This window comes from Artemia franciscana, chromosome 19 (genome assembly GCF_032884065.1).
Source record: "Artemia franciscana chromosome 19, ASM3288406v1, whole genome shotgun sequence".
Classification (NCBI taxonomy): Eukaryota; Metazoa; Arthropoda; class Branchiopoda; order Anostraca; family Artemiidae; genus Artemia; species Artemia franciscana.
This window is the reverse complement of record NC_088881.1, coordinates 12,341,510-12,366,743: the sequence shown is the minus strand read 5'-3', so window position 1 is coordinate 12,366,743 and position 25,234 is coordinate 12,341,510. Positions and strand designations below refer to the sequence as shown.

Sequence of the window (25,234 nt, the reverse complement as noted above, 5' to 3'; positions counted from 1 at the left end):
ACCACAAAAATAGCATTCCTTGTAGTTGTACTGTTTCTTCAGGGCATCTATCTCTTTTTTCATCACGGGCACTGAAGTCTTATTAGCAGCTGTCATTTGCGCTTCGGTTTCCTGTATATATTCGATGGCACGGCAAATCTCTATTGCTCTGGCAAGGGTTAATGTCCCTCCTTCACTTAGCAATTTCTCTCTAATCCTGTCACTCTTAACTCCAAAGACAAGACGATCTCTTATCAGGTAATCTCTGCTGGTACCAAAGTCACAGTCATTAGCAATTAACTTGAGGTCGGTCACATATTATTCGATGTTTTCATTACCTTGGTCTCACTTGTGGAAAGTAAATCTTTTCACTATGGGGTTTGATATGGGTTCAACATGGGCTCCGAATTTATTAAGGTACGTTTGAACCCTGTTTGTCTCGGTATCTGTTAGAGTCCATGTGCTGAAAATGTCTCTTCCTTTATCATCAACCCATATCAATAGATACGAACACTGTACAGCCTGGGATTTGCCTTCCAGTGGTCCAAAGAACATTAATTCACAGTGTTGTCTGAACCTTTTCCAGGCCGATTTTGGCTCATCGATGACCAGTCGAAGGACAGATATGGTGTGCTGTCCATGTTTACTGTTTTACTTCTGACACCATGCAATGTCTTCAGTTTAGTTTAATGGTTTAATGGAAAGCCAAGCAAGCACCTACAACAACAAAAACATATATAAGCAATCAAATAATTATAACCACGGGCATGCACGTTAACAAGTAGAGTTTCAAGCACGGCAAGTCAATATTTTGCATCAACGAAATTCTTGCAAGTCCCTGATACAGATTGCTGGTCTATAAATTTTCATCGTCCTAGTATATCCAGAATCACCGAACTCGCCAAAGTACTGGAAATCCCCCCAACTCCCCCAAAGAGATCGGATCTGGTCCAGTTATGTCAATCAAGCATCTTAAACCTGTGCTTATTCTTCCCATTAAGTTTCATACCAATCCCTCCACTCTTAACGTTTTCCAAGATTTCCGATTTCCAAGATTTTTGTTTCCCCCTCCAACACCCTAGGTCCCCGGATCCGATTCGAATTGAAAATGGAGCATCTGAGACACAATACCTGTCTACATACCATTTTTCATCAAGATCCGATCACCCATTCGGAAGATAAAGATACCTCAATTTTCCAATTTTCAATGTTTTGCGGTTTCCCCCTCGGATTCCCCCCAATGTCACCGGATCTGGTCGGAATTTCAAAAAAATAAGAGCTCTGGAGCATAAGATCTTTCTAAACATCAAATTTTATTAAGATCTGTTCACCCGTCCGTAAGTTACAAATAGCCTTTTTCCTATTTCTTCCGAATCTCCCCCCCCCCCAACTCCACCAAAGAGAGCCCATCCTGTATGATTATGTCAATGACGTATCTAGGACTTTTGTTTATTCTTACCCCCAAGTATCATCACGTATCTAAACATTTTCCAAGATTTCTGGTTTCCTCCTCCAATTCCTCCCAATGTCACCTGATCCGGTCAAGATCTAAAATAAGAGTTCTGAAACACAAGGTTCATCTAAATATAAAATTTCATTAGGATCGAATCACCTTTTCGTAAGTTATTAATATCTAATTTTTTCCAATACCTTCGAATTACCGAATTAACAACCCCCCCTCCAACTCGCCCAAAGAGATTGTATACTGTCTCGTTATGTCAATAACGTATTTAGGACTTGTGCTTATTTTTCCTTCCAAGTTTCATCCCGATTTCTCCACTCTAAGCGTTTTCCAAGATTTCAGATTTCCCCATCCAATTCCCCCCAATATCGCCAAATCTGGTAGATATTTAAAATAAGAGCTCTGAGACATAAAATTCTTCTAAATATCGATTTTCATTAAGATGCTATCACCCGTTCGTAAGTTAAAAATAACTCATTTTTCAAATTTTTTCTTATTAACCGTCCCCCCACTTCCCCCTAGATGGTCAAATCGAGAAAAAGATTCCTGGTAAACCTACCAAACTTCATCGTCCTAACTTATATGAAGAAGCCCAAAGTAGCAAAACCGGGACAGACAGACAGACCAACAGAATTTCCAATCGCTATATGTTACTTGGTAAATTCCAAGTGATATTAAAACCAACAAATGACTATATAACACTTTTTATTGTCAGAAATTTAATAAAAATATTATACAATGTCACTCTTTTTTCTTGATGTGAGTCAATCCATTGCCCTTAATGTGCCTCACAATTGAATTCAATCCATTTCGTAGTCTGGGTATATGCATTACATTCGCTTTTGATACGAAACATAATGATTCTTCCGACTTAAATTTACTCAGATACAACATATTTACGAAACAAATCATCCCACTCGCATGTTAGTCGACTATCCTTTCCAATTTCAAATGCTACATTGGGAACTCTTATCTTCGTATCTTCACTGTCAATTCCTTCAAGTCAGAGTAGTGTAAAACCACTCATTTAAAAAAAAATTAGAACCTTTTTCGAACCTAAAACAATGTAAACTAACCAAATCTCCATATGGAACATGATGGTTATTCTGCGATGGCCGCTTGTATCCAGAGAACCGTTTCACCAAGAAATAATGCAAGCATTCTAAAGAATATCGACCCGGAAGTTGTAATAACGCAATATGTGCCGCAGGCATGATGGCATGTCTGGCCGCTCGAACTGATGGATAAACTTGCCGTTCAGAATTAAAGGCTATGCGTTTAATCAGAATGATGGGATATGTGTGTGTTTGGAGTAATGAGATATGTTTATCGTCAGAATGGTGGGATATGTGTATCCTCTGAATGGTTGGATATGTGTGCTGTCAGAGTCAATGAGGGGTTAAAAAGGATTAAAAAAACTCCTGGTACCAGAGATCGCAGCTGTAGGGCTGTTGCAGTAGTACTTATACTTATACTGCTCGCATTATGAGTTTGACTAAATTGTTTATTGTAATTTTTCTTCTTGTTGGGTTTCACTTATCTATTGATGGTGATTTGTGGCAGTTTTACACTTTAAAGATTATTTAACATTATTTCGGCTCATTTTTGGTTCAATGGAGCTCTCGAGTTTTCTTTAAAAAACTTGTTTTGAGGAGAAAGATTTTACTATTAATTTTTGTTATTGTTTTATTGGCATAGTCCTTTTTATAGAAAACAAAAATAAATAATTTATATCTTTTCGCTTTTTTTTCTATAAGAATCCATAGTATGACTTACAATTTGTGTGTTGGAAAAATATTTTCATAAATTTTTAACAACCCACATACTTTTGAAAATCTTGATGGAAATAGTATTATTTAATTTAGTTTTATACCTCCTCAAGTTGACTTGAAAAATAAAGCTCAATATCATTCCCATAAGATTCCATGTATGCTCTTTGATGGCCTGGACACACACTGTTTTAATTTAGTTAAATTCTAGGACAAGAAATAGTAGTAGACCTGAAAGATTCAACTCAATGCCCCAAGTTGTTCTTGGGATATTGCTGAAATGTCTTATTGGCAACCAGCATAAAGACAGTGGCTTTTGATTTAGTTTTAAAGCAATATTTAGTGCTGAGGCTGAAGTGTGTTTTACTTGAAACCAATAATACTTTTGTTGCAGTTTATCTAGGCCGTGTCGTTATTCAGGCAGTTTATATGCCTACTAATTACAGAAATGAACAATCCAACGAAGGTTTTGCTAAAGCATGTGGAAGAGTCTCAAAATTTCTCATAAAATAGGAGCATCTGGCAAAGCCATATTACTCTGTGGCGATTTCAACACTGACCTCACTATTCATAGTTTACCGTGGTCCCAGACTTTTTATCATCACTTCCGAGAGATCTATCAGTGGTAGCGAATAGCAAAAATTTTACTTATGTTCATAGGTCAGATAGCGTGGCATTTTTGGAATTTATAATTTCAGATCTTGAATGTTTAAAGAATTCTATTGTTAAAGTACGAGAGGAAATTTTGATTAGTGATCATTATCACCTTGAAGTGTCTGTTGTTTTAAATGTGTTTTGCCATAGGTGTTGTAGTCCAAAATGTATTCAGAAGAAGCTTTGGGATAGAATAGACGTAAACTTATATTAGTGCATATTAGATGATATTCTCAGTAGAATTAGAATTCCTTTTCACCTCCTGTCACAGTCTCAAAAATTTCATTCGTTGGAATTAGATATTTATTATGCTGAAACAGTTCATGCAATGATAGTTGCGGCTTCCGTTGCGGTTCCTGTTATTAGAGTGCATAGAAATACACAAAAAAGGGATGGTCTGCTATTCCAGGATTGCATGAAGCAAAACAGAAACATCGGCTATGGTATCGTATTTGGGATCAATGTGACCGACCGAGAAATGGCCCCCTTTTCCAGATTGTTAAATCAACAAAAAATAAATTTATAAAATTAGAGACAACTTAGAAGAAACAACAATTAAAAGATATATCAACCAAGATTAGGAATAATCCAAAGTTACTTTTTAATGAGGTTAAAAAATTAACACAGTCATCAGCTGATTTATCAGACCAAATCCCGTTAGATCAATGGTATGCACACTTTACCTCAGTCTTTTCATCCATTCCACCATCAACTGAATTAAATTATCGTGAATTGTTATATAAGAATTTTTCTCAGCTGAACCCACATAAAAACCTAGTTTATTTTACTCCATCTTCGATCTTGACTCAAATTAGATCACTAAATTGTGGGAAGGCCCCAGGTCCAGACGGTTTGTTACCAGAGCACCTTATGTATGGTACTTCAAATTACTAGAGCATCTTACGCTATTATTTCAAATAATAGTAACCCATCATTATGTCCCCTCTTTGATGGGTGAAGGTAAAGTAGTTTGTATATGCATGAAGGGCAAGGATCTTTCACAATGTTCATCATATAGACCAATAACACTTTGTTCTGTTATTAGTAAATTATTTGAAAAGAATTTTACTTCCATATTTAACAACAAAATGTGATATGGGGGATCAACAGTTGGGTTTTCGAAGTGGTGTAGGGGCTCAAAATGCACACGCAATAATTCTAGAAATACTGGAACACCATCATAGGATTAAAAAACAATTATTTGTGTGTGGAGTTGATATTTCAAAAGCGTTTGATAGTATGTTGCAAAGCCATGCTTTTTAGTCACTGTTGCGTAGTGGGGTTAACCCATTTATAGGACAGTGTTTGGCGGACTGGTATGGTAATTCATCTGTGAGAATCTTTTCAGGAGGGCAACTTTCAGACCGAATTTATTTACGTCGTGGAGTTAAACAAGGGTCAGTTCTTAGCCACTTTATATTTAATAACGCAATTAGATTAGCCACACGGTTCATACCCCCATATGTGATTAAGGGTATCGACATTAGCCACTTATCGTAGGCTGATGATATTTTGTTGTTCTCGGATAATTTAATAGCAATGCAGAATGCAATTAATACATTACACTCACATCTACGAAAGATAGGACTAGAGATTGAACCATCTAAAACAGAATTCCTAGTGGCGAATAGTAAAAGCGATATCCAGCCTCATTCAATTAGGGTGGGATCACTTAATATTATTAATAAAAATTCCATTAATTACCTTGAGTTGCCTTTTGGTCCGTCAATTAAAGCTACGCAGGAGTTGGTGTTATCATCTGTGTTGGGAAAACTTAGGAAAACAAATGGCCTGCTAGTCAGGGTGAAAGGTCGTTTTGATAAAGAAACACTTGCTAGGCTATAATTTATCATTCAATGTTTGCACCTCATGTATTTTTCAGTGTTCCATTTATGAAGTTTTTGAGTAAAATTAATGAAAAGCGTATCCGCGTTTACTTTTTCTGGTTTTGTAAGTATTTTCTTGGAATTCCACTATGGTTCAAAAATAGTTATATTATACGAAATTTCGGAATATTTGACATTACCGTTAAAATGGAACAACAATACGACCGATTTCTTAGACGGTCTAGAGAAAATAGAATAAATTTTCCCGTAATTGTCTCATTTAATGGAATAACAGTTTTGTCGATATTTCTATAATAAAATAGATATTTATGCGCTATGTTTATGGGTGCTATTTTATAAGTTATGCTTATGAGTTTTGTTATTATTATGATTTACTGATTTTCATTAGAAGTGTAATTTTCAAATTTTTCAGTTTTCTTTCCATACTCCTCTGTGTACACCTTTTGTATGTAAAGAGGGCATACATAAATTATTATTATTATTATTATTAATGGGCCAGTTGAATTACTGTTAAGGCTTGACGTTCCCAATATCCCTAGAGACATAGTTACTGCACCATTCAACTATGAACAAAATGGCTGTCTCAAAAGTTTGACTAGATCTGTTTGGAAAATTAATGCAATTGGGAAAAGGGTGATACAACTTATAATTTCCAATCAAATTAGATCCGTTAACTGTTTCAATGATATTCCTAGCTATGATTGAACTGCGCAGCCTATGATATTACTTATATACCCCTTGAAAACCACCATGCATATAGTATTTTTCGTTTAATTGAAACCACCCCTTACAATTCTTTAAAAGTTTTACCTTAATACCCTCAGCGTTATTAGTAACTGTAACTGTAGTAGTAGTTTTAATAGTATACACAGAGTATCTTCTGGCTAGTTGGAAATTCGCCACAAATTCGTATGAAAGGTCCAACTTGACAATGTATGCTGTTCATGATATATTGCTTTGTCACCCTTTTGACAATCTATGTGCTCATAGCTTGTTTTGATTTTCAGCCCTCCGCCTCAACATTCTTTAAAAACTTTACATCAGTAACCTCACTTTGCGAAGTAGTAATTGTTGTAGTAAACTAGTATCAGTATGTGCAGAGCTCCTTTTGTTTTCATCAATATCCCCATCAAAACACGCTGAAAGTTTTAACTTAATACCATCAACCATTCCTGCTGATACAATATTTGTTGATACAATATTTATACAATGCTGATACAATGCTGTTGAGCATTGTTGATACAATATCATGACAAGATTTTTCGATGGGATTGATGCTGACACGGTTAAATATTCAAAAACCAAGTTTTGTTATAATTATTTTATATTAATAATTATTCAGGTTTGCTGTCAAAAAGCAATTCAAATTGCTGGGAAAAGTACTTAAACAACTTACGCAGACACAAAGAGCATGAATCGGTCACTACCACAGAGAGATTTGAACTCAATCCTCGATATTCTAAGGAGTGTGTCAAATCCGCTCAGCTGATGTAGCTAACAATAAGACTGAATTATGAATTTTGATGTTATCGTAAACAAAGGCTGCCTAAGTACAAAAGAGATTGTATTTAAGACCAAATTAATTTTAAGGCTTTCAAGAAAGAAGATGAAGTAGGATTTCCATAACGAGATATAGGCAATAAAATCAGTAGTTAAAAGACACCAAGTAAACCAAACAAAAAGAAGATTTATTCGACGAGCAAAGGCCGAAAAATTAAATGGGTTCAAGGCCTTGTGAACGGCTAGAGATAAATAAAATGACTAGAAATTGAATACTATCATTCCAAAGCAATTCATTAAGTTAACTAAGGATTGATATATTAAGAAATAAAAAGAGAACCCTTGCTTCTGAGAAACTTTGAAGTCAAATTGAAAAACTATAGCCATGATTTTAATAGTTGCAGCGGTACCTGCAACCGTGTAAGGGCCAAACCACTGCACATAATAACCCAAAATTAGAAACGTGTTACAAAAAAACTGGTCAGTGAGAAAAAAAAATGTCGTTTCGAGCTAATGTCCAGGAATAGAAAATATTTAATTCTGTTCAAAAAGTAAAATGTCTTTTCAAAAGTAAATTTATTGGAATTTCAAAAAATAACCTGAGACTCTTAAAAATGACGTCGGGTCGAAACGAAAAATCACAGTATTTAACTCGTCAAAGCAAAGACTCCATTGAGAAACCTTGCAGTCCCCTGGCTTGAACAACAAGGAAAATCACATTTTCGCATGGGTGGCACTGACGTATTTTCTTATTTTTCTTTTCTAGCACTGGAACATCTAACAGACGTGTTTAAAGGCTCATTATTGAAAGCAAATTTCTATACCTGCTTGCATGTGTAATTAAAAAAACTTAGTGTTAAGATGAAATACATTTTTTTGACAAATAAACTACATCTTCATTTACAAGCTGATAAATAACGTCAAAAACGTAGGCTACAATCAAACAGTTTTGGTAACAAACTGTAAGTAAGGAGCGATACGGCTCAACGGTAACCGAAACTCTAAAAAGGACAATTTGATTTAAATCCGCCGCAAATGCACAATCTACCACAGGGAGATTTGAACTCGATCCTCGAGATTCTAAAGAGAGTGTCAAATCTGCTCAGCTGTGGTAGCTGAATATTAAACTGAATTATGAATTTTGATGTTATCATAAACAAAGGCTGCCTATGTGCAAAAGTGATTGCATTGAAGACCAAATTAATTTTAAGGCTTTCAAGGAAAAAGTTGAGATGGGATTTCCATATCGAGATATGGGCAATAAAACAAGTAGATAAAAGACATGAAATAAACAAAAAAAGAAAGCAGATTTATCTGACGAGTTAAAGTGGAAGTAGATACGAGTTAATAAAACAAGTAGATAAAAGACATGAAATAAACAAAAAAAGAAAGCAGATTTATCTGACGAGTTAAAGTGGAAGAAGTAAATGCGTCCAAGACATTTTGATGGCTAGATATAAATGAAATGACTAAACATTGAATATTATCATTCCAAAGCAATTCATTAAGTTGACTATAATTTGATATATTAAAAAATAAAAAGAAAACATTTGCTACTGAGAAACTTTGAAGTCAAATAGAAAAACTATGACCATGATTTTAATAGTAGCAGCGGTAGCTACAACCGTGTAAAGACCGAGCCACTCCCCATAATAACCCAAAATTAGAAATGCGTTAGAAAGAGATTAGTAAGAAAAAAAAATGTGATTTCTAGCTGATCTCCAGGAATGGTAAATATTATCTAAATTTGTCTTAATAGTAAAATGTCTTTTCAAAAATAAAATTATTGGAACTTCACAAAACAACCTAAAACTCCTTAAAAATGACGTCGGGTCGAAACGAAAAATCACAAAATAGGACTCGTCAAGCCAAAGACTCCATTCAGAAGCCTTGCCGCCCCCCTGGCTTGGACAACAAGAAAAATCACATTTTCGCATGGCTTGGCACTGACGTATTTTCTTTTTTTCTTTTCTAGTGATAGCGAGCCACTGAAACATCACAGAGACGTGTTTAAAGGCTCATTATGAAAGAAAATTTCTAAACCTGCTTGCTTTTGTAATTAAAAAAGCATAGTGTTAACAGGTTGTTCTTTTGACAAATAAACTGTATCTTCATTTACAAGCTGACAAATGACGTCATAAACGTAGGCTACAATCAAACAGTTTTTGGTAACAAACTGTAAGTAAGGAGCAACACGGCTCAACGGTAACCGAAACTCTAAAAAGCAGAATTTTGATATCAATAGGTATATCAAAGAATTGGCTTTTTATGCTGCTCCAAATATATAACATCCATTAAGCTTAGTGTTACCCATAAAAGGCTATGAGCCTGAGAAAATCTGGCTGATTTTCGAAAAAAAGGGAAACCCTCTAAAAGTCATAAAATTTTCATGAAAATCACACCATCAGATTCAGCGAATCAAAGAACGAATGCACAATCTACCACAGGGAGATTTGAACTCGATCCTCGAGATTCTAAAGAGAGTGTCAAATCCGCTCAGCTGTGGTAGCTGAATATTAAACTGAATTATGAATTTTGATGTTATCATAAACAAAGGCTGCCTATGTGCAAAAGTGATTGCATTGAAGACCAAATTAATTTTAAGGCTTTCAAGGAAAAAGATGAGATGGGATTTCCATATCGAGATATGGGCAATAAAACAAGTAGATAAAAGACATGAAATAAACAAAAAAAGAAAGCAGATTTATCTGACGAGTTAAAGTGGAAGTAGATACGAGTTAATAAAACAAGTAGATAAAAGACATGAAATAAACAAAAAAAGAAAGCAGATTTATCTGACGAGTTAAAGTGGAAGAAGTTAATGGGTCCAAGACATTTTGATGGCTAGATATAAATGAAATGACTAAAATTGAATATTATCATTCCAAAGCAATTCATTAAGTTGACTATAATTTGATATATTAAAAAATAAAAAGAAAACATTTGCTTCTGAGAAACTTTGAAGTCAAATAGAAAAACTATGACCATGATTTTAATAGTTGCAGCGGTAGCTACAACCGTGTAAAGACCGAGCCACTCCCCATAATAACCCAAAATTAGAAATGCGTTAGAAAGAGATTAGTAAGGAAAAAAATGTGATTTCTAGCTGATCTCCAGGAATGGTAAATATTATCTAAATTTGTCTTAATAGTAAAATGTCTTTTCAAAAATAAAATTATTCGAACTTCACAAAACAACCTAAAACTCCTTAAAAATGACGTCGGGTCGAAACGAAAAATCACATAATAGGACTCGTCAAACCAAAGACTCCATTCAGAAGCCTTGCCGCCCCCCTGGCTTGGACAACAAGAAAAATCACATTTTCGCATGGCTTGGCACTGACGTATTTTCTTTTTTTCTTTTCTAGTGATAGCGAGCCACTGAAACATCACAGAGACGTGTTTAAAGGCTCATTATGAAAGAAAATTTCTAAACCTGCTTGCTTTTGTAATTAAAAAAGCATAGTGTTAACAGGTTGTTCTTTTGACAAATAAACTGTATCTTCATTTACAAGCTGACAAATGACGTCATAAACGTAGGCTACAATCAAACAGTTTTTGGTAACAAACTGTAAGTAAGGAGCAACACGGCTCAACGGTAACCGAAACTCTAAAAAGCAGAATTTTGATATCAATAGGTATATCAAAGAATTGGCTTTTTATGCTGCTCCAAATATATAACATCCATTAAGCTTAGTGTTACCCATAAAAGGCTATGAGCCTGAGAAAATCTGGCTGATTTTCGAAAAAAAGGGAAACCCTCTAAAAGTCATAAAATTTTCATGAAAATCACACCATCAGATTCAGCGAATCAAAGAACGAATGCACAATCTACCACAGGGAGATTTGAACTCGATCCTCGAGATTCTAAAGAGAGTGTCAAATCCGCTCAGCTGTGGTAGCTGAATATTAAACTGAATTATGAATTTTGATGTTATCATAAACAAAGGCTGCCTATGTGCAAAAGTGATTGCATTGAAGACCAAATTAATTTTAAGGCTTTCAAGGAAAAAGATGAGATGGGATTTCCATATCGAGATATGGGCAATAAAACAAGTAGATAAAAGACATGAAATAAACAAAAAAAGAAAGCAGATTTATCTGACGAGTTAAAGTGGAAGTAGATACGAGTTAATAAAACAATTAGATAAAAGACATGAAATAAACAAAAAAAGAAAGCAGATTTATCTGACGAGTTAAAGTGGAAGAAGTTAATGGGTCCAAGACATTTTGATGGCTAGATATAAATGAAATGACTAAAATTGAATATTATCATTCCAAAGCAATTCATTAAGTTGACTATAATTTGATATATTAAAAAATAAAAAGAAAACATTTGCTTCTGAGAAACTTTGAAGTCAAATAGAAAAACTATGACCATGATTTTAATAGTTGCAGCGGTAGCTACAACCGTGTAAAGACCGAGCCACTCCCCATAATAACCCAAAATTAGAAATGCGTTAGAAAGAGATTAGTAAGGAAAAAAATGTGATTTCTAGCTGATCTCCAGGAATGGTAAATATTATCTAAATTTGTCTTAATAGTAAAATGTCTTTTCAAAAATAAAATTATTCGAACTTCACAAAACAACCTAAAACTCCTTAAAAATGACGTCGGGTCGAAACGAAAAATCACATAATAGGACTCGTCAAACCAAAGACTCCATTCAGAAGCCTTGCCGCCCCCCTGGCTTGGACAACAAGAAAAATCACATTTTCGCATGGCTTGGCACTGACGTATTTTCTTTTTTTCTTTTCTAGTGATAGCGAGCCACTGAAACATCACAGAGACGTGTTTAAAGGCTCATTATGAAAGAAAATTTCTAAACCTGTTTGCTTTTGTAATTAAAAAAGCATAGTGTTAACATGTTGTTCTTTTGACAAATAAACTGTATCTTCATTTACAAGCTGACAAATGACATCATAAACGTAGGCTACAATCAAACAGTTTTTGGTAACAAACTGTAAGTAAGGAGCAACACGGCTCAACGGTAACCGAAACTCTAAAAAGCAGAATTTTGATATCAATAGGTATATCAAAGAATTGGCTTTTTATGCTGCTCCAAATATATAACATCCATTAAGCTTAGTGTTACCCATAAAAGGCTATGAGCCTGAGAAAATCTGGCTGATTTTCGAAAAAAAGGGAAACCCTCTAAAAGTCATAAAATTTTCATGAAAATCACACCATCAGATTCAGCAAATCAAAGAACCATGCTTTAGAGCTCATATCAGCAAAAGTATGAAATTTTGTATTTTTTTGCCAGAAGAAAGATCACGGAAGCTTGTTTTTTTTCCCCAGGAATGATTGTATTGAACCAATGGTCCATGAACATCATGAGAGGGCTTAATTGAACGAAAATTGCAAGTTGTGGTGCCCTTTATACTGACCAAAAATTGGAGGGCAAATAGAACCACTTCTATATCCCCTTTCCCAAAATTTCGGAAGATGTTGATAAAAATTTAGAGATAGCCCTTTCTTTCAGCATAGTTGAAAGGTAACAAAGCTATGCCGTTAGAGATAATATAGCCCCCACAGCGTCAGGAGATATGTCTTTAAGATATAAAATTCGTCAGTTGTTTACGTATAGTATTTGTTATTGAAGTATAAAGTATGCAGACATTTTCAGGAAGGAGGATGTGCTTGGGGCAGATTTCTATAGGGAGGGAAATTTTCGAGGGTGAGCTTTCCAGGGGCAATTTTACACTGGGGAGATTTGACGGAATTTCCATCGGATATTCTTTTCATTTGTTTCACTTCTCTTTACCAATTCAATTCTGCATATTGAGATGTTCCGGGGAAATTGCCTGAAGGAAATTTTCAGGTTGTTTTATTTCCAGGAAAAAAAATTCCTCAGAAGTGATTGGAAAAGCAAATTGAGCATAAAATCTTTTTCAAATGAAAGTATACGAGATTTCAATTTTTTTAACACTTTATTATATCAAGATGTATAAAAATTTTTGGCCTAGGGACAATTCCTTCCCCAGACCCAGTCAGGAATCCAATCCATCTTGCTGAAAAATCGAAAGATTTAAAAGCAGTTTTATACCTTCATTTGTTTCTAATTGTAACCAGTATCCCCATTTTCAAACATTGTTCCCTTTTGAAGTCCATATGCTCTCTTTTTTATTTTTTCAATACCTTTTACAACTGTTGCATTTAATTGAATTTTATCGGTTTATTAGATTTTATTTATATATTTCGAATGTCTGTAATGTATTTAGCATTTTTCGCATTATTTTTATTGTGCCGAGTATTTAATTTTGAGTAAACTGTTTGTTTTATGAAATTTTTATGTATTTTAATGTATCAATTTTGTGTTTTATTGTGTCATTTTTGTTTCACCGCAAGTTCTGCAATATTAAATAGGGAAAGGCATTTTCAGAATTAATGGCTCCAGTCGTGTGACAATTTAATCATTATAAACTATACGGCAAGGTTTACCTTGTGCTATAGCCGGTGACTATAATTGTAATTTGCCCGAACCAGATTATCAGGCGTCTCCGCATGCCACTATAGTTAAGGGTTAATATAGTTAATTTTTTGCGTGTATTACATAAATATCCAATTTTACGTATATGTCTTGTATTATGGAAAGGCATTTTCAGAATTAAACTTTATGCTTTTGCATCTCTTTCTTTTTTTAAATTTTTAAAAAATTTTAACGAATTTTTAAAATTCGTTACCTAACAATGGTCGTCTAATCATTTTTTCCATATTTTTTCAGCTATTTTGAACTTTAATGATTTCTGCAATTTTCAGTCCTACTTTTTTACGTTGATCAGCCCTGAAATTCTTAATATACCCTGGACACCAAAATGAAAACATTTTCCCCCCTGAGTCCTTTTTAGGTCTATTCCTGAGAACAGGAGTTTTCTACTGCTTTTATTTTGGTTATTATTAAATTTAAGATAAGATAAGATAAGATTTATTCATCACGAAACACACATACAATATTACATTTTACTATTTCCCCAAAGGCTCTTTGGCCTGTAAAAAAGGGGAAAATGAACGAGCCACTTACTCAGAGAGGAAAAAAAATAATCACTTACTCACAGAGAGAAGAGCAAAAAGGAGAAGAGAGGAAAGTATAAATAAAATGAAAAACTATAGAAAACGAAACTAAATAGACTAATATATTGAACAGACTATATTAATTATGTAGATCTGTAGATAAAATAGACTCCAATGAAATAATCAGGAAATATATATGCATACATACACGCATATACACATATAAAAAGAGATAAAATAATTTCTAAGAAGCCAATGAATTTTTAATAATTTTTTTGAACAAACCGAATGAGTGGCACCTTCGAGCTGATTCGGGCAACTTATTCCATACAATATAACTCGCAATTAAAGGATTAAAGTCTGACCTTACACAAGGAGTAAAAGGAACTTGAATATGATTTTTGGTATTGCGAAGATTATAATTATTTTGATCAGATGTGAAAGATGACTGAACGCTTAGGGGACGGGGGAGGTTACCATGAAGCTGAGAAAAAGTAAAACATGCACACGAAAGAATATACAGTGACTCGAGATCAAGTAATGGGATAACTCTTGAACGGTTAGTTTCCTTAATGAGGTTTCTAGCTTTATTATAAACCTTAGAAAGTGGTTTTAACAGTGAAGGAAAGGTTGACATCCATACTATTGGACAGTAGGAAACGTAAGATCGGATCAAGGAGTGAAAAAGGATTTCCAAAATTGATCCAGGGAAAATATGTTTGAGTTTCCTTAAAATACCGAGACTCCTGCATATCTTCATTTTAATCAAATCAATGTGACGCTTGAAAGACAAGTTTTCATCAACAAGAATGCCCAAAAAACGAACATATCGATCTTTAGATCTGTGAATTATCCCATTTGGCTGATGAATTTCTGATAACTTGGGATAAATCTGAGAAACATGCGAAAATATCAAAAAATTGGATTTTGAATAATTTAGGGTAAGAAAATTAGCATCAAGCCATGAAATTACTCTCTCAAACAAGTATTCCAAGTTTAATCGAAGCTCGGATTCACAGTTCCCCGAAGTGCCGAGTGTGCTATCATCAGCAAAACAAACAAGGACATCAGAAGATGGTGAACTATAGCTGGCACTATGGGCAAGGGAAGGTTTAGGATGACAGAGTCTACAGCAATGAATAGGTTTCTGCTTTTTTACTGCGTAAAAAAGATCATTTATATAAATCAAAAATAGCACTGGCCCTAAAACTGATCCCTGAGGGACGCCAAAATTCACTTGTCATTGACAGAAATTAAATTGTGGATTGACAGAAATTAACCTATCATTCAAATAAGATTGAAACCAAGAAAATACATTACCCCTAATGCCAAAATGAGACATCTTCGATAGAAGAATTTCATGGGTTAAGAAATCGAATGCCTTGCGAATATCCAGGAATATAGCAGCCGGAATTAATCCCAAATCCAATTCAGAATGTATAAAATTCAAAAGGGTCATACAGGCATGCTCAGTGGAGTGCTTCATTCGGAAACCAAATTGAAAATCATGAAGAAACTCTTTAGATTTTAGAAATTTAAGCAGACGAGAAAGCATAGCCTTTTCGAAGATTTTACTAAATACTGATAAAATTGAAATTGGTCGATAATTTGCTGGATCATTTCTTGGTCCACCCTTATACAGAACAATAATCCGAGCACGCTTGAGAGGATCTGGAAAAACCCCATATTTAAATGAATAATATTCGATGGTCAACAGTGTCAAACGCCTTAATTAAGTCCAAAAAACACCAGCTACCCTAAGCTTTTTATCAAGAGCATCATTAATTATAGTAGTAATAAATGAAATTGCCATTTCTGTTGTTCTGCCCTTCCTGAAACCAAATTGATTGGTATGTAGAAGTTTATGACGCTCCAAATGCTTATAAATTCTAATATTAATACATTTTTCTAAAACCCGTGAAACAACAGGTAATACTGAAATTGGTCTATAATTCCCCAGATCATTCTTATTACCACCCTTAAACACAGGAGTTATTCTTGCAATTTTAAGACAATTGGGGAACTTCCCTTGCTTAAACCAAGCATTAATAAGGGACGTTATTATATGTGAAATGCTTGGAAACACGGCTTTTAAAACAAGAAGGTTAATGAAATCACTCCCAGCCGAAGAACTTTTCATCAAAGATAATTTTACGAACTTCATCATGAGTGACAGGTCTCAGATACATTGATACATCGACAGAAGTACCCATAAAAGTCTCAAGCGGAAGATTATTATCAGAAGCTACTGTAGCACGAGAAAATCGAGCCCCAACAGTTGCAAAATGTTCCGAAAGGGCATTACAGATTACAGCAGGCTCATTCGATTTTAACCCATCACTTGTAGTAACTTCGTCAGGCAGAACCGGATCTGTTGAAGATATAACACTTTTAATAATTTTCCAGGTTTTTGCTGGGTTACCACTAGCATCTTTAAATTTACACTCAAAATATTTTTTCTTCGCGTTTCTCAAAAGTTTATTAAAAGCATTTCTATAATTTTTATAAATTATTGTGCAAACTGGATCATTTTCATTCCTTATTGAATCCCTATATAACTGGTCTTTCTTATTTATGCACCGCAGAAGACTAGGTTACACCCACGGCTTTTTGGGCATCTTTTTCCTTGACCTTGTCCGATTCACTACACAAGTTTTACTCAAAATAGAGATCAATGTATCATAAAATCTTTGAAAACTTATATTTATATCATCTAGATTTTCATCTTTATTATTCCAATCAACATTAGAAATCTCTTGTTTAAACTTTTCTAAGTTACCCTGGTTGAGCACAGGTAACATACTCATTTTCAGTCTAGAACCTTGCAGCCTCGGAAAACAAACTTTAAAACTTGCCGATATCCCAAAATGGTCAGAAACATCAGTAACAATAACCCCTGGATCTGAAAATTTAGAATTAGAAAGAATATTATCAAGTAGCTTTGCCGTTAAAGTGGTAACACGGGTACAAATATTGATAGTGGGAAATAAACTATATGACATGCAAAGCTGTAGGAAATCTATAGGAGTATTCGAATTCATATCATTAAGGGCAATATTAAAGTCCCCAAGCATGAAGAATGGGTGCGAACCAGTAGGTAGTTTATCCAACTGTTCCTCCAAAATATCAAAAAAGGCCGGTATAGACCCAGATGGTGGTCTATATAGTACAACAACATAAACATCTTTTGGCTTAAGCCTGAGCTGAAGGATAAGTGGCTCAAATAACATCTCGTGAAACAGCACTAGATCACCTCTTACCAAAACCTCGATATCGCTCCGTATATAAGCTCCAATACCTCCATGTTGACGAAATTGACGATTCCTCTGATAAAATGTATACCCTGGAATATCCAAGAGAGCAAAGTTATGCTCATTTAGCCATGTTTCTGTGAGACAAATAACCTGAAAAATGGAAACTTCACATATCTCGCTTATAAAATTAAAAGATGAGTTCAAACCTTGGCAGTTAAGATGGAAAACTCTGAGATCTTCAGAATCACCACCACCATTCACGGACCTCAAACCATCCTTAAATAAGTACTTTGAATTACAAGAAACATATTGACCAGCAATCCCAATATCATAATTCCGGTGGAGCTGCTCCGTAAACATACTACCAAAATCCACAAATGAAACTTCCAAAATTTTAAGACGGCTGTTGCCCGGGGTGCCACAATCATCATCAACCCTATTTATACAGTTTTACAACAAAGTAATTTGGCCTCATCTCCGCAACAAAACAAAAAAGAAAAGAAAAAGAACTAAACAAGAACAAAATAGAATATAAGAAACAACAAAAGAATGGCACTTTCCATTTTAGAAAAAAACAAACACGAAAAGAAACAGGCCGTATTTCGTTAACCCGTAACGAATCCATGTACAAGTTACCAAATACAACGGCTACTAATTCCTACAATCACACAGCCATAATTATTGCGACAAAATAGTAAGTTTTATTTTTTTTATTAAATTTTGTTATTATTTTTTTTAATTATTCTTTTCAATAACAAATAAACACTCACTAATTCTAACAACTGCAAAAAAGAAAAATTAAAAAAATTAAGAATCCAACAAACTCTTAGCATTGTACCAAGGCACTTTAATAACACGGTTGTCCTTTTTAACAGAGATGCTGGGTGGTAGGGTAGGAGGTACCCAGCATTCCACACCTTTATCCGCCAAACGCTTACGTAACCCAAGTAATTCTTTCCACAAAACCCGCACACGCGGTGAGACATCATCACTAATAAAAGCAGACTTATAAACACCGAACTCTTTCCCTTTTAATTTTTTCGCATTACTTAGAATCAAAAAACGTGCCTGGACACTGTCCACCCTAATTTTAACAAAATTCTTGGAACAGTGAACCACAGTGAATGGTGGCAACTTGTCAGGTGGGAGTGACAAACCAGCTACAATCACCTCAGAAACCCGAGATGCAGCCTCATTCAAGGGTACATCATTAAGGCCCCAAAACAACAAATTATGCAACTTGTCCCGATTTTCATCAACAAGAAACTGGAACACAACCACATTCATTTCCTCATTGCATTTCTTAATCAGCTGTCACTGGGCTTTTACAATACTTTGTAGAGTTAGAAATTCCGACTTCACTGTTGCAATTTCATTGTCCGTTGCATTACTTTTATTTTCAAGCCCCATAACACATCTTTTAACTGTACCCAAATCGTTCTGAATTTCAAATACACTCTGCTTTAGGGTTTCCATGTTCAGATTTATAGATTGGACCATTTCCAAAATTTTAATGATATTCTCTGCATTTGTTTTCTGGCAGTCCGCATTAACACTCGTATCCGAATTACTAGTAGAATTGATAACCGGATCCGATAGCTCAGCTTCTGTCCGGTTGCGTTTGGGTCTGGCTTTCTTTCCCATCCTGACTTTATCAAAATAATATGTCACCTACCTTTACAAAAACTTATTTTTTACCCACGCTAGTTTACAGCGTGCAATTTGCATAAACCGTTAAAAGGGCACGGCTAACACCACATCAGGATTCCTCAGGAACTAGCTCGAACGTAGAACTCACTCCTTTATATCCAAGATTATATTGTAACAATTAATTTAAGCAATTATCACACTATTATTCACATAAGTCTACAACATGGCATAGCAACCGTTGTATCCGGGCAAAAACAGTCAGACAAGTTTATCCATTGACTGCTGAATGCGAACTGAAAACAAATTTGAAAGCAAGATTTGGTTTAAAACAGTTCTTTAATTGCCAAATAACAAAAGGTGATACGGCTCAGGCCTGCATTGCTACTAACATGTCTTAGTTCTATAGAAAACCCTCCCCAGGTCTTGCGATAAGAAGAAGCTACCACTTCACCCTTGAATTACACCCCGCAAGCAAATTTCAGCCTACATGCACTACAGAAACAACTACAAGTCGGCCGATAAAAAACGGGATTGTTTGGTTTTGGCAATTGACTCACGGCTGAAAAATGGAACGGCTTAATTTCTGCGGCTAATGCTGATGAAATGGCCGCTACTTTTTACGAAAAAACTTCTCGGTTATTACTATTTATATTTTCCAGAAAAAATTTACAAACTTTTTTCAGCAAATCAAAAGCACTAAGGAGGATAATGAGACTACTTTTCAGGAAAAAAAACTACACAAAGAAGCTTCTACCCTGTAGAATAAAAACTGAGGAATGACCAGCTAGGCATCGGCGCTGTACCACCAAAAGTAAGTATCTAATTTTTTGGATTCTAAGCCTGGACAGTGGTACATAAGGATAAAACCAATGACTGGTAAAGTGCAGACTCAATTGTATTTTGGCTATGATGAGCCGGACAAAGAAACTGCAGATTGCTTAAGGACTCACCTGGCGGTACTTGTTCAGTCACTTCCACCACTAAACTTGGAGGATTTTCCACGACTTCACCAGATCTTATTGATTTCCCCATCGCCACCCTAAGTTCACCTCAAACTGATGAGACTGAAGAGGACCAGTATTATACCACTCGATATTCCTTTTGACCTCTTTAGGGCTTTTCCTGAATTTTCGGGTGCTCCGTTAACCTTAATATCCAACAAGATTATATATCAGATCAGTATCCACAAAATTGGAAAAAGGGATTCATAACCCTTATCCCCAAGAAAGGAGCACTTTGTGATTCTACTGGTGTTTGGCCTATTATGATGAAATTGATTTTTAGTAAAATCTATGAAAATTTAATCGCTGAGTGACTGAAAACTTTTATTACTCAAGTTGAGCTCCAACAATTTGGTAATATTCCCATGAGCTCGACAATCCATTACTTAGCTAGTTTGTTTGATAAGATTTTAAGGCATCTAGATGTTACGAAACGCTGAGTCAACCTTATCGCTATTAACCTAAAGAAAGCATTTGATTTGATCTGCCATAGAACCCTTAACCGCAAGCTATTGATAAATCTTAATGAATTTTTAAAGAATAACTACAAAATTTCTTTCAGGTAGAAGTAAAAAATAAACTAAGTATAAATCAGCTTATTCTGATCCCCAGCCAATCTACTGTGGAGCTCCTCAGGGAACAATTTCAGGCTCTCTGCTTTTTTTGGTTATGTTAGACGAGTTGGCAAATGATGGGTCGGATCGCTCTAAGTTCTTTGATGATCTATCTGCACTGGAGCTAGGTGAAAAGAGTCTTACAAGTAGGGCAAAGAGAATAATGGTGAGTTTATCACGCAAAGCTAAGGAGGGTAAAATGATTGTCAGTCATGAAAAATCGCTAGTATTTTTTTTTCTGAGGGACAGTTCACCCCTTGCATTAAAGACAGTTTTAGGCATCATGGATATCCAACTCTTGGTAATATAGCTCAAACATGACCCGAAATAGGAAAAACAGACACAGGAGATGATTAAACGGGCAAACCTTGCTTGATCATCATGGTATTTGGTGCCCAAATACCTCGGAAAAGAAGAATTGCCTGGAAAAGATCCAAGTCCCTTATCGCTTTCCTTTTAAAAAAATTTTTTAGTTACAACACTTTTAACTCGCCGTGATAAATTTTAAACCCGTGATAAATTGTGTTTTAAACTTGGTGTAGGCATTTTGGAAAATCCATGGCTTCGTGAAATCCTCCCCCCTGAGCATCTCCCTTCGCACAGGGTTCCCTTCAACAGGGCTCTCTGATTTTGCTAAAACTGATGGTTTGACTTTCATTAATATTGCTCGTGTTTTGGGAAATTTCTCCTCCTGTTTCGAAAATGAGGAAAATTTTCTTACGTACCCTTTGATGGGTAACATGGAACTTGATGAATTTTATATATTTGCAATCAGCAAAAAAAGTCAATTCTTTTGTTGTATCTAATTTTATCAAATTTCTGTTTTTTAGAGTTTCAGTTGCGATTGGACCGAGTCGCTCCTTACTTATAATTCTTTACTACGAACTATTTGACTTCATAAAAATAAAGTACGCTATGATCGGACGAAATCTTATACCTGATAACTGATAAAATCTCATTAAGATAAGGTATATCTTATCTTATCTTATGAGATATCTTATATATACAGAGATGAACTAACATACATGGATGGCGTGATTCTGAAGGGCGACTGAATCATAATCTTAGAAACATTGCAGAATGACATTTTAAACCAACTACATGCTTCCCATCTAGGAATGGTCAAAACCAAAGAACGAGCCAGGATGGTAGTGTTCTGGCCAAACATTACAAAAGATATTGAGAACATGATTGGCAGCTTCAGTACTTGTTGTTCTATGGCACAAAACCAAGGCAAAGAGAGTATGATGACATCTCAAATCCTCACACATCCATATGAACATGTTGGAACGGATATCTTCGAATTCATGGGAGTTCAGTATTTAGTCACTACTGACTATTACAGCAGGTTCAAAGAAGTCGATAAGCTAACAACTAGCACATCACAGCAAGTGATCACCAAACTTAAAGCCCACTTCACCAGACACGGAATCCCGAAAACACTGACGTCAGACAACGGGACTCAGTTCTCGTCAAAGGAATTCAGAGATTCCGTAGACACACGGAGCATGGCCCACAAAACTTCAAGCCCAAGCTATCCACAGTCAAATGGATTTATCGAAAAAACGGTACAGACGGCAAAAAGGATCATGTCCAAAGCTGTAGAACACCAGTCCGATCCGTACTTAGCCCTGCTGGAGTACCGTAATACACCAGTCGATGGGCTAGCCTCACCAGCACAGTTGCTGATGAGCCGACAACTCAGATCCGTCTTACCCGTTCTTCCCAGACACTTAAATTCCAAGGTCATCCCACCCTCATCTTTCCAACAAGCCAGAGAAAGACAACAGAAACTACAAACGAAGTCGTATAATAGACACTCAAAGGACCTAAAACCACTGCTCAAGGTTCAGACTGTGTGGGTGAAGCTCGACCATAATGCTAGGTGGCAGAAAGCACTGATACTGGAAAAATACGAATATGCGCCACGATCCTACATTCTTCAAACAGAGAATGGAAAGTTCTACAGACGGAACAGGTGACAGATCAGAGAGAGAAACCAAAGTATTTACACCAAGCCGCATTTTGAAGCAATGTCCTGGAACCCAGTATACCTGGAGATCAACCCCATGTATCTCCTGGAGCCCAAATAGGAATTGAACATCTACATAGCGTCCCGTCAAGTCCAACAAATTTCCCAATGCCACCTCGTGCTACAACTACACCTGCCGAAAAATTTGCTACCCCACTAGCAGATGCTGCCACTGCAGAGTCTCCTTCACGATCCCCTTCGCACCTAACCAAACGACCAAGACAGCCGCTACGTGGCACCACGCGTTCTGGGCGAATTACAAAGCCACCCACCAGGCTCAACCTTTGATGTTATCAACAAAAGAAGGAGGATGCAGAATATTGACTTGCCGTGCTTGAAGCTCTGCTTATCAACGTGCATGCCCGTGCTTATAATTATTTGCTTGCTCATATATGTTTTTTTGTTGTAGGTGCTTGCTTGGGTTTCCATTAAACCATTAAACTAAACCAAAGATATTGCACTTGATAATAGTCTTTTCTTCGACTCGACCATCTGGAGGACTTTAGGGGGTGAAAAAATGAGGTATTTGCAACTTAGGAACGGATGGTCGGATCCTAATAAAAATTGATAATTAAGGACCTCGTGTCTCAGAGCTCTTACTTTAAATCCCAACCGTATCCGGTTATATTGGGTGGAGCTGGAGGGGGAACCGGGAAACCTTGGAATCGCTTGGAAATCTTGGAACATTTCAAATTCGTGTGGTGAACTTTTTCATGATCCTATGGCACTGGCACTTTTTACTAATGCCAAAGCAAGTTTCTAAGAAATTTCACCATTGATAAATGAAGAGTCGGTATAAGTACTTGAACCAGTGGCAATATACCACTATATATACTTCATGATTTTGATTGAAAGAAATAATTTCATGAAAAGATAGTAATTTTTATATTAAAAGAAAAGATAGAACTTATCGGTTATTAGAAACACATTCAAGAATTGCGTTTAGGTTTAATCTCAGAAAATCGGTTTCATGGCTACTGTAACAAGTGGCGGATGATACAATGCATTGGACTTGTATAGCTTGGGCTATTTATTTGCACATTAGAGGGGGGGGGCTAGGTTACGTTAGGTATAGTTGGGATAGGTTGGGCTAGAGTTCCACAATTTTGTTTCTAAAGAATTATTTTATCATCATGTTTTGTTTTTTCTTATTTCAGTTGGGTTAACCTAACTTCACATCTTGGCTGTGTTTCGAATAACCGACAAGTACCGATAATATTATAATTAATGATAATGATAATTAATTACATAATTAATGTATGAATTAATACATTAAGTTTGACTGGGTGAATTGTCTATCTGCTAAGTTTGAATGCCTTAGGGGATGGGGCAATTTTACATTTTTCTTTTCATTATTAAATTTTTTTATCCGAGACGTTGCTTTCAAGACCGAGCAGCTTAGAAGTCTATTCTGACGATAAATAAAGGCAGTTTGAAGTTTGTGAAAAAAAATATCGATCTTTTTTGACAAAGCCCCGAAATGAAAATTTTCAAGGAATTTTTTTTTATTCAAAACTTTATATCTGATGATATTGGGATATACATGTTCGAATAACGCCCAAAGAACTATTAGTGTAATAAAAAAAATTGTTTCCGCCATCTTAAGTTTGGCTTTTAAGGATTTTTGATGAGAATTGTCCGTGGTTTAAGAAGGTATGTATAAATGGCACCTTGCCACCTTGCCAAAAAGCTATAAACTTGAAGACAGACTTTTAACAAGAGTTTTTTACTTTAATTTTTACGTACAGTTTGGCACAAAATGGCTAAAACACAGCACCTTGCTACGGTGCGACCTGACCATGAATAATTGATATCATCTGTTTTGATTCGGGCAGCTGAGCCAGATATTGTTGATTTCATTCGTTACCTCCTTGTCTCCCTCCTCAGTGACATTCACTTGCATTTTGCATATTAAATGTGCGCTGGATTGGGATCCTTTGTCTCAGAGGGTGAGGATTCGAATCCTAGTGTGCCCAGTTATTTAGTTTGGGACAGGGTCAATGGCGTGATTCTGTAAGCTCAGCCGGAGTCGATCCTGCTCTAAATTGGTACCTGGAGAAATATGGGGAAGGTAAACAGGAAGGGTGTGCGAAAGCACAGGATGGTTGGCCCCAACCCCCTATTGCACTTCGTGGCTGAAGGGCCAAGAAACGGAAATCAGCACCGCCGGTAGGGACAGTAAAGTCTGATGCCGTATTCCTCTTTTTGTGTACTATTTGCAGTTTTATTTAAAAGATGGTGTTAATATTTTCGCTTGTTTGATTGCTGACTGTGCATAGCTAAGTTTGGAATTGAGGTTTTACTTTATAAAACTTAATTTTTTATTATATAATTATTTTTTAAGTAAGGAATTATTTTTAGGCTCTTGAAACAAAATTAGCGTCCTGCAAGACCTTAGTAAAAGAGACAAACAAGTCGACCACTAGCGCCAAAGAAATATCAAGGTATGCTGCTTGTTT

The 25,234-nt window shown here is 35.7% G+C and overlaps 1 long non-coding RNA gene across 1 annotated transcript; it reads left to right on the top strand.

Moving 5' to 3' along the window:
• Positions 1–5,722: 5,722 nt before the first annotated feature.
• Positions 5,723–25,227, top strand: LOC136039290 (uncharacterized). The gene is made up of 3 exons (XR_010620415.1): positions 5,723–5,814; positions 20,692–20,909; positions 25,137–25,227. It is a non-coding gene; the product is annotated as an uncharacterized LOC136039290 (long non-coding RNA).
• Positions 25,228–25,234: the final 7 nt, after the last annotated feature.